The sequence below is a fragment of the Esox lucius genome, chromosome 13 (assembly GCF_011004845.1).
Source record: "Esox lucius isolate fEsoLuc1 chromosome 13, fEsoLuc1.pri, whole genome shotgun sequence".
Classification (NCBI taxonomy): Eukaryota; Metazoa; Chordata; class Actinopteri; order Esociformes; family Esocidae; genus Esox; species Esox lucius.
The window spans coordinates 19,758,383-19,768,342 of NC_047581.1; the positions used below are offsets into that span (position 1 = coordinate 19,758,383).

The window sequence follows — 9,960 nt, forward strand, 5'->3', positions numbered from 1 at the left end:
AAAATCGGGGTTTACCGTGTACCTTTATCTTGAAGGCAGAATCCGAAAACTGGAAGTCTTATGGTTGCTACGGAATCTCTAATGTTGCCAGCATGACGCTACTTGATCAGCATCTTATGAGCAACATTACAAAACACTTCCGGTCACGAAAACTTGGAAAATTTCCGAATAAAAGAGGCCAACGTATTACTTCAAAACTGAAATAAATTGCATTTATTAATTGTTTAAGAAAATGTACCTCTCAAAATACTGAAAACAATTCATATTTGTTCATATAATTAGAGTAATTTCAATAAAAGGTGGTTATTAAAACACATTCCAAGGTCAAAATTCAGACAAGGCGAATAACTAAATATGGAATACATATTGCCTCATAGCGCAAAAACTAGTGAAAGCAATGTAGGAAATGTTCAGGAGAGTGTGTAGAGTAAGACACACCGGTCTAGTCATGGGGAATGTTGTGCAACATCTAACAACAATAGTATGGACGACCAACATGCCAAAACTAGAAATGAGTAAATAAATAAAAGGATCAATAAATATATTTATACTTAAAAATATTATAATAAATGTATTAATCAATATTATTCATTCATCCATTCATCTTCTTCCGCTTCATCCGGGGCCGGGTCGCGGGGGCAGCAGTCTAAGCAGAGATGCCCAGACTTCCCTCTCCCCAGACACTTCCTCCAGCTCTTCCGGGGGGACACCGAGGCGTTCCCAGGCCAGCCGGGAGACATAGTCCCTCCAGCGTGTCCTAGGTCTTCCCCGGGGTCTCCTCCCGGTGGGACGGGACCGGAACACCTTCCCAGGAAGGCGTTCCGGAGGCATCCGAAACAGATGCCCAAGCCACCTCAGCTGACCCCTCTCGATGTGGAAGAGCAGCGGCTCTACTCTGAGCTCCTCCCGGGTGACCGAGCTTCTCACCCTATCTCTAAGGGATCGCCCGGCCACCCTGCGGAGAAAGCTCATTTCGGCCGCCTGTATCCGGGATCTTGTCCTTTCGGTCATGACCCAAAGCTCATGACCATAGGTGAGAGTAGGAACGTAGATTGACCGGTAAATCGAGAGCTTTGCCTTGCGGCTCAGCTCTTTCTTCACCACGACAGACCGATACATCAACCGCATTACTGCAGAACCTGCACCGATCCGTCTGTCAATCTCCCGTTCCATCCTTCTCTCACTCGTGAACAAGACCCCTAGATACTTAAACTCCTCCACTTGAGGCAGGCACTCTCCACCAACCTGAAGTGGGCAAGCCACCCTTTTCCGACTGAGGACCATGGCCTCGGATTTGGAGGTACTGATTTTCATCCCCACCGCTTCACACTCGGCCGCAAACCGTCCAATTGCATGCTGAAGGTCCTGGCTTGAAGGGGCCAACACGACAACATCATCCGCAAAGAGCAGAGACGAAATCGTGTGGTCCCCAAACCTGACACCCTCCGGCCTCTGGCTGCGCCTAGAAATTCTGTCCATAAAAATTATGAACAGAACCGGTGACAAAGGGCAGCCCTGCCGGAGTCCAACATGCACAGGGAACAAGTCTGACTTACTGCCGGCAATGCGGACCAAGCTCCTGCTTCGGTCGTACAGGGACCTGACAGCCCTTAGCAAGGGACCCAGGACCCCATATTCCCGAAGCACCCTCCACAGGATGCCGCGAGGGACACAGTCGAATGCCTTCTCCAAATCCACAAAACACATGTGGATTGGTTGGGCAAACTCCCATGAACCCTCCATCACCCTGTAGAAGGTATAGAGCTGGTCCAGTGTTCCACGGCCTGGACGAAAACCACACTGTTCCTCCTGAATCCGAGGTTCTACTATCGGCCGTATTCTCCTCTCCAGAACCCTGGCATAGACTTTCCCGGGGAGGCTGAGAAGTGTGATCCCCCTATAGTTGGAACAAACCCTCCGGTCCCCCTTCTTAAAAAGAGGGACCACCACCCCGGTCTGCCATCCCAGAGGCACTGTCCCCGACTGCCACGCGATGTTGCACAGGCGTGTCAGCCAAGACAGCCCCACAACATCCAGAGACTTGAGGTACTCAGGGTACTCAGCCGATAGTCCTTCTCCATGGCCTCACCGAACACCTCCCAGGCCCGAGTTTGAACTCCTCTGCAGTCCGCTTGGCCTTTCGGTACCCGTCAGCTGCCTCAGGAGTCCCACAAGCCAACCAGGCCTGATCGGACTCCTTCTTCAGCTTGACGGCATCCCTTACTTCCGGTGTCCACCACCGGGTTCGGGGATTGCCGCCTCAACAGGCACCGGAGACCTTACGGCCACAGCTCCGAGTGGCCGCTTCAACAATGGCGGTGGAGAACATGGTCCACTCGGACTCAATATCTCCAGCCTCCCTCGGGATCCAGTCGAAGCTCTGCCGGAGGTGGGAGTTAAAGATCTCTCTGACAGGAGACTCTGCCAGACGTTCCCAGCAGACCCTTACAGTACGCTTGGGCCTGCCGAGTCTGTCCAGCTTCCTCCCCCGCCATCGGATCCAACTCACAACCAGGTGGTGATCAGTTGACAGCTCCGCCCCTCTCTTCACCCGAGTGTCCAAGACATACGGCTGCAGGTCAGATGAAACGACAACAAAGTCGATCATTGACCTGCGGCCTAGGGTGTCCTGGTGCCACGTGCACTGATGGACACCCTTATGCTTGAACATGGTGTTCGTTATGGACAAACTGTGACTAGCACAGAAGTCCAAGAACTGAACACCGCTCGGGTTCAGATCAGGGGGGCCGTTCCTCCCAATCACGCCCCTCCAGGTGTCACTGACGTTGCCCACGTGGGCGTTGAAGTCCCCCAGTAGAACGATAGAGTACCCAGTCGGAGCACTTTCCAGCACACCTCCCAGAGACTCCAAGAAGGTAGGGTACTCTGCACTGCCGTTCGGGCCGTAGGCACAAACAACAGTGAGTGAGAGACCTATCCCCAACCCGTAGGCGCAGGGAAACGACCCTCTCGTTCACCGGGGTAAACTCCAACATGGCGGCAGAGCTGGGGAGCTATAAACAAACCCACACCAGCCCGCCGCCTCTCACCATGGGCAACTCCAGAGTGGTGAAGAGTCCATCCTCTCTCAAGGAGTGTGGTTCCGGAGCCCAAGCCGTGCGTAGAGGTGATCCCGACTACCTCTAGTCGGAACCTCTCAACCTCACGCACGATCTCAGGCTCCTTCCCCGCCAGCGAGGTGACGTTCCACATCCCTAGAGCTAGTTTCCGTGTCCAGGGATCGGGTTGTCTAGGACCCTGCCTTCGACTGCCGCCCGATCCTCTCTGCACCGGCCCCTTATGGTCCCTCCTGTGGGTGGTGAGCCCACGGGAGGGCGGCCCCATGTCGCTCGTTCGGGCTGGGCCCGGCCGGGCCCCATGGGGAAAGGCCCGGCCACCAGGCGCTCGCGAACGAGCCCCAACCCCGGGCCTGGCTCCAGGGTGGGGCCCCGGCTGCGCCATGCCGGGCGACGTCACAGAACACAAGTTAGTTTTCATCATTAAGGGGTTTTTGAACCGCTCTTAGTCTGACCCGTCGCCTAGGACCTGTTTGCTTTGGGAGACCCTACCAGGGGCATATAGCCCCAGACAACATAGCTCCTAGGGTCACTCGGGTACTCAAACCCCTCCACCACGTTAAGGTGGCAGTTCAAGGAGGGGTAGGCTTACAGCACCTGGTATTCCCAGGCGGTCTCCCATCCAAGTACTAACCGGGCCCAACCCTGCTTAGCTTCCGAGTTCAGACGAGATTGGGCATGCTCAGGGAGGTGTGGCCGTAAGCCCTATTTGAAGAACGTGAAATGTCATAATAATAGTAGAGGATTATTTATTTCAGCTTATATTTTAGGTCAGAAGTCTACATACACACAATTAGTATTTGGTAGTATTGCCTTTAAATTGTTTAACTTGGGTCAAACTTTCTGGATGGCCTTCTACAAGCTTGATTTTAGGCCTATTCCCCCTCAGCCCTAAGCCTCCTTGCTTGCACATGCTTTTTCATTTCTGCCACAACATTTTCTACAGGATTGAGTTCAGGGTTTTGTGATGGCCACACCAATACCTTGACTTTGTTTTATACTTGCGTACTATTGTTTGTACATGTAACCCTGTTGAAATCTGTTCATTAGTAAATATTATATACAAGTTTGAATAAGTAATTTCATAGTTTAATAAATAGACTTAAGGTTAAAAAGTTAAGATTCATTGACCAGCAATGATGTTATGATTTGCTCAATGAGAGAAATGCATATTGGGTAACTTTTATGTTTTACTGAGTACAGCATTTAAAAGTTTAAATATTTGTAGTCATAATATTTGTGAAATTGATTTGAAAATGCCTGTAAGAATAGGAAGGAAGAGTTACACAAATGTTTTGTGACTTTATTTTATTTCTGAAAGGTTTGTGAATGGGCCAATCACATTCGAGGTGAAAGTAGCAAGGAAGTTTATTTTAATTTTATTTTAATTTTTTAATTTAAATTTTTTTATTGATGTTGAGAACAGGAACATAACAAAGGAGAAAGTATACATCACATAATATCAACCAAAACAATGAAAATGGAGATAAATAAAAAATAAAAAAAAGAGGTAGGGCCAGATAACATCACATAAAGATATTCACATGAAGAGATCAAAAGCAGTACAAATTCTTACAGTCCTTATAGCTTTCTTATTAGTAGATACTGAAATCACATTTAGATAATTTTCTATTTCTTTTAAGAAGACTGAAAAGACAGGTATACTGTTTGAAAATATGCATTTGTGAAGGTAAAATTACTTAGGAAAATAATTAAATTAATAACAAAACAGATATTTTTGTTTGTGGGGTCTGAGTCAAAGGTTAACAAACAGATTATTCCAAAAGGAAATAACAGGTGGAACAGATATCACATTCTTAAGAAATAAAGATTTTATTTTATAGTTTTTAGCTTTCAACTGAGAAAAATAAGTCTCTCTATCATAAAATAGAGAGACTTATTCTTCAATATAATATTCTTATTGTTCCAAATAAAACATTTCTGAGGTGAAAAGTTATGTCTATAAATTAGTGCCCATGCTAAGAGAACCTGACGATAAAAGTCGGAGAGTTTGATAGGGAGTTTGGATACATCATAATTACACAATAAGAGAAAGTGAATGCCACCAAGTTGTGAAAAAACAAATTGAGGAATAACATTCCAGATAGAAAATGGTTTGGCTAGGTACTGATTCAGCCAATTTAATTTTAAATGTATTATTGAGAGAATAGAAATCAATAAAATTCAAACCACCATTATTATAAGAGTTTAATATGACTGACTTTCTCATATAATGAGATTTATTTTTCCATAAGAATTTTATTAAAACCTCATTAATTAATTTAGAAGTGGTCTTGTCCACAAAAAGAGACTGGGCTGCATAGGCCAGTCGAGACAGACCCTCTGCTTTAGTAAGCAGTGTTCTAACTTTTAACGACAGGTCCCTTTGTAACCAGCAATTGCATTTTTTTAGAGTTTTGGTAATAATAGGTTTGAAGTTCATTGAACATCTACATTCATCTTTAGTAATTTGTATACCTAAATATGTTACCCTATTTTTAATAGTAATACCCTCAATTGAGGTAAGAGAGCAATTTCTAATAGGCAGCAATTCACATTTATTAAAATTTAGATTTAAGCTTTAGAGAAGGACAGAAGAATTGTAAAGAATCATTCAAGAATAAAGCTGTATCGTCCGCTAATTTACTTAATTTTATTTTAGTGTTACCAATTGTGATACCCTTTAAAGAGTTGTTATTGATATGTGCGCTAAGGAATTGTGTTGCAATTAGGAATAGGTAAGGGGAAACTGGATATCCTTGTCTAACTCCTCGTTTTAATAGAAATCTAGGTGAAGTACCATTACTTAGCTTAATTGAGCTGTTTCTGTTTATGTATAGCATTTGGACCATTCTGCAGAAAAAGTCGCTGAAGCCGATTTTCCGAAGAGCCTGAAAAAAAAATGTGTGTTCCAATGTGTCGAAGGCTTTGTAATAATTTAAAAAGAAAATGAAGCCATCACTGTCAATTAATTCTGAATAGTCTAACATATCTAACACTAGGGCCTGCAGCAGAGGGCGCAGTTGTCACAGTACCCCCCCTCTGACACGCGGCCCTAGCCACGACCCCGGGGCCGACCCGGGGGACACGGAGCAGGGCGATCCGGACGATGCCGATGGAACTCGCGGATGAGGACGGGAGCCAGGACGTCCTTCACCGGAACCCAGCACACACTGAAAAGGTGACATGCCCGTGGAGGAGTGGTGCAGAGAGTTGAGAGCGTATTCTGCCCAAGGCAGATGTATGCGCCCAGTAGATGAGGCGGTCGCGGACAGACGCCGGCACATACGTACGACCCTCAGGGCATGTGGGCGGAGAGGGCTCGTCACGCTGCGCTCTAGCGATGTCTGCGTCCAGTTCCCATACCACCGGTGCCACGATGCATGACTCTGGGAGCACGGGAGCATCATCCACTGGCCTCTCCTCTGTGTCATGCTGGCGGGACAGCGCGTCGGCCCCGACGTTCTTACTCCCCGGCCTGTAAGTAAGAGTAAAAACAAACCAGGTGAAGAACATCGCTGCCCGCATGTACTCCACCGCAACCGGGTCGCCCCCCTCTTCAGAAGGGATGTGATCGGAGCCGCAACCTGGCTAAAGCCCCGGATAAACCTCCTGTAGTAATTCGAGAAGCCTACAAATCGTTGCACGTCCTTCACCGTGGTCGGGGTCGGCCAATTACGCACAGCGTCAATGTGAGGCACCTCCATAGCCACACCTGTGCTGGAAAAGCGATACCCCAGGAAGGACACAGACGACTGGAAAAACAGACACTTCTCGGCTTTCACGTACAGGTCATGCTCCAGCAGTCTAACAAGCACCCTGCGTACCAACGAGATGTGTTCGGCGCGGGTGGCAGTGTATATCAAGATGTCATCGATATACACCACCACGCCCTCACACAACATGTCCCGGAATACATTGTTGACGAAGGATTGAAAGACTGATGGAGCATTCATCAAACCGTACGGCATCACTAAATATTCATAGTGGCCGGACGTAGTACTAAAGGCTGTTTTCCACTCATCCCCTTCCCGGATACGCACCAGGTTATAGGCGCTCCTGAGGTCTAATTTGATGAAAAAGCGGGCAACGTGCATCCTCTCCACCTCCGCAGAGATCAAAGGGAGAGGGTAGCGGAACGGAATGGTGATCTTGTTCAGCGCTCTGTAATCGATGCACGGGTGCACACCACCGTCCTTCTTTTTCACAAAAAAGAAACTTGAGGAGACCTGTGACTTGGAGGGCCTAATGTAACCCTGTTCCAGCACTTCCTTAACGTATGCGGCCGTAGCCTCCGTTTCGCTACGGGACAGTGGATACACGTGACCCTTAGAGAGTGCGGCTCCGTCAATGAGGTCTATCGCACAATCCCCCGGCCGGTGTGGCGGTAACACAGTGGCCTTAGCCTTGGAAAAAACCGCAGCCAAGTCCGTGTATTCGGGGGGAATTGGCACGGCGGGAGCACTGTCTGGACTTTCCACCGAGGTCGAGCCAACGGAAACACTCAAACACCTACCTTGACACTTCCGCGACCACCCCGAAAGACTCTGACTAGACCAGGAGATGACGGGGTCATGTAGGGACAACCAGGGGAAACCCAAAACAACTGGGAACGTGGGCGAGTCGATCACATGGAAGGAAAGGGTTTTGCTGTGTCGGTCGCCGGTCACCATAAGGAGGGGGACAGTGCATCGGGTGACCAAGCCCGACCCTAGTGGCCGGCTGTCCAAAGCTCTTACGGGTAGGGGGGTAGTGAGGACCTGAAGGGGTATGCGTGAACGCAGAGCAAAGGACATATCCATGAAATTCCCAGCTGCGCCTGAATCTAGCAGCGCCTTACACTGGGAAAGCAACGGAAAGCCGGGGAACATAACAGGGACAGTGCACATAGAGAGGGAAGAGGTAAGTAGTGAATGTGCATGTGCTACCTGGGGTGACGCGGAAGTGCCATGCCTGTCGCCTCTCGACTCGGGGAGGGAGGTGCGATGTGGTGCGGTTGCATGGCCTCGTCTCCTCTTGGAGGCACTCCGCACCTGTCCTCCCCGACCTCTGCCCGAAAGCGCAGCCGCCCCCAGGTCCATGGGGACGGCGGCGTCTGGTTGGCAGGGTGGAACGTGCGGGCCTCTTCCGGGACGTCCTCGGGCAGCCAGCAGGTTGTCGAGACAGATGGACATGTCTACCAGTTGGTCGAAGGAGAGGGACACGTCTCGACAAGCCAGCTCCCTCCGGACGTCCTCGCGAAGGCTACACCGATAGTGGTCGTTTAGAGCCCGCTCGTTCCACCCCGATACCGCTGCCAGGGTCTGGAACTCCAGTGCGAACTCAGGCGCCGATCTCGTCCCCTGCCGTTGGTGGAACAGCCGTTCACCCGCCTCTCTCCCTTCGTGAGGATGGTCGAACACGGCTCGGAAGCGGAGGGTGAAGTCGGCGTAGCTGCCCTGGGTGGGCTGCTCGATGTTCCAAACGGCGGTGGCCCACTCCAGGGCTTTCCCGGACAGGCAGGAGACGAGTGGGGAGATCTTCTGGGCTTCGGTCGGCGCAGGATGCATCGCGCTGTCCAATTGCAGAAGAAAACCCTGGCAGCGGTCCGCCGCCCCGTCGTAGTCCCTGGGCAGCGGAATGTGCATCGCCCCCATGTTGGGCAGCGCAACTTGGGGAGGCGGAGAGACGGCTGGTGCTGCGGGGTTCTGCTGGCTCAGCTCTACTGCTTTTAACACAGTGTCCATTGCGGCGCCTAGGCTGGCCAGCATAGTAGAATGTACCTTGACTGCCTCCGCAACACCGGCCTCGCCTGTGGCTCCTTGTGGCTCCATATCCTTCTCTTTGAGGTGTGTTATTCTGTCACGTCTTCGGGGCGAAAAAAGGAGGAGCAGGAGAATGGCGTAATACTTTGGTGTATCTTTTAATAAGTGAGTAACATAAATGCAAAGCGCAACACTGCTCTTTGTAACAGCGAGATAAAAACACACAAAGACAGGGGGAGCAGAGGGAACATATATACTCGGGGAATGATTAGGATGAGAACCAGGTGCGCTAAACAAGACACAGGTGAAATGCATAATGAGATGGACGGTGGTGTCAGAAGGCCGGTGACATCGAACGCTGGAGTCTGTCTGCTGCAGGGGGAGGTGAAGCAGCAGAGGGCGCAGTTGTCACACAGATATTCCACAGATGGCTCAATAGATTTGTGATTATGGCCTCTTATACAATTCCATTGCTGGTGTAGGAGAGACAAAGATTTAGGTATATTTTCTTGCAAAGTGGTTCTGCCTTTATTACATTGCTTGCTCAACCAGGAAGTTTTCAAGCAGTGGAGGTGAAGACATTCTCCAGCCAAGAACCCATGATTTCCCATACAACATCCATGATGCAAGTACTCAAAAATGCGAACAAACAAGACATCCATGTCTGACATACACCCTGGGCTGAACCCAACCAATTACCTTGCCCTCTGTTGCACCCCCAGGCATGTCAGTGTGTTGCAACCATCAAAATCCTGACCACAATTACACAGTATTGTATTAGAAGGCAGTGACTTCCAGTCAATTCTGGAAGGCAGTGACTTAAAATCACTTCACTACTTTTTAAACAATTCATCTTTGTCAATCCAAATGACACATATTTTTTATTATTGTATTAAATGAACAATGAATAAACACAATTTCTGTTTGGGACAGCTTTTTGCAAATGTGATTGATGTTTTTCGGTTTTGTCTTGATGCCAGAATGTCTTTAATGTCTCTTCTGCAACCCCACCCTTGTATCATATTCTAAATAGCATTTCATTAAACTGTCCGACTTTGGCTTACTCATTACTTTAAAAAGAAAGACGGAGTTGACTACAGAGATTATGTTGAAAATGTGGTGAATGTAACAATTTCTAA

At 48.8% G+C, this 9,960-nt stretch overlaps 1 non-coding gene across 1 annotated transcript; it reads right to left on the bottom strand.

Annotated features, from left to right (window-relative positions):
• Positions 1 to 3,662: 3,662 nt before the first annotated feature.
• LOC117595467 lies at positions 3,663 to 3,781 on the bottom strand. Its single transcript, XR_004576754.1, has one exon. It is a non-coding gene; the product is annotated as a 5S ribosomal RNA (ribosomal RNA).
• Positions 3,782 to 9,960: the final 6,179 nt, after the last annotated feature.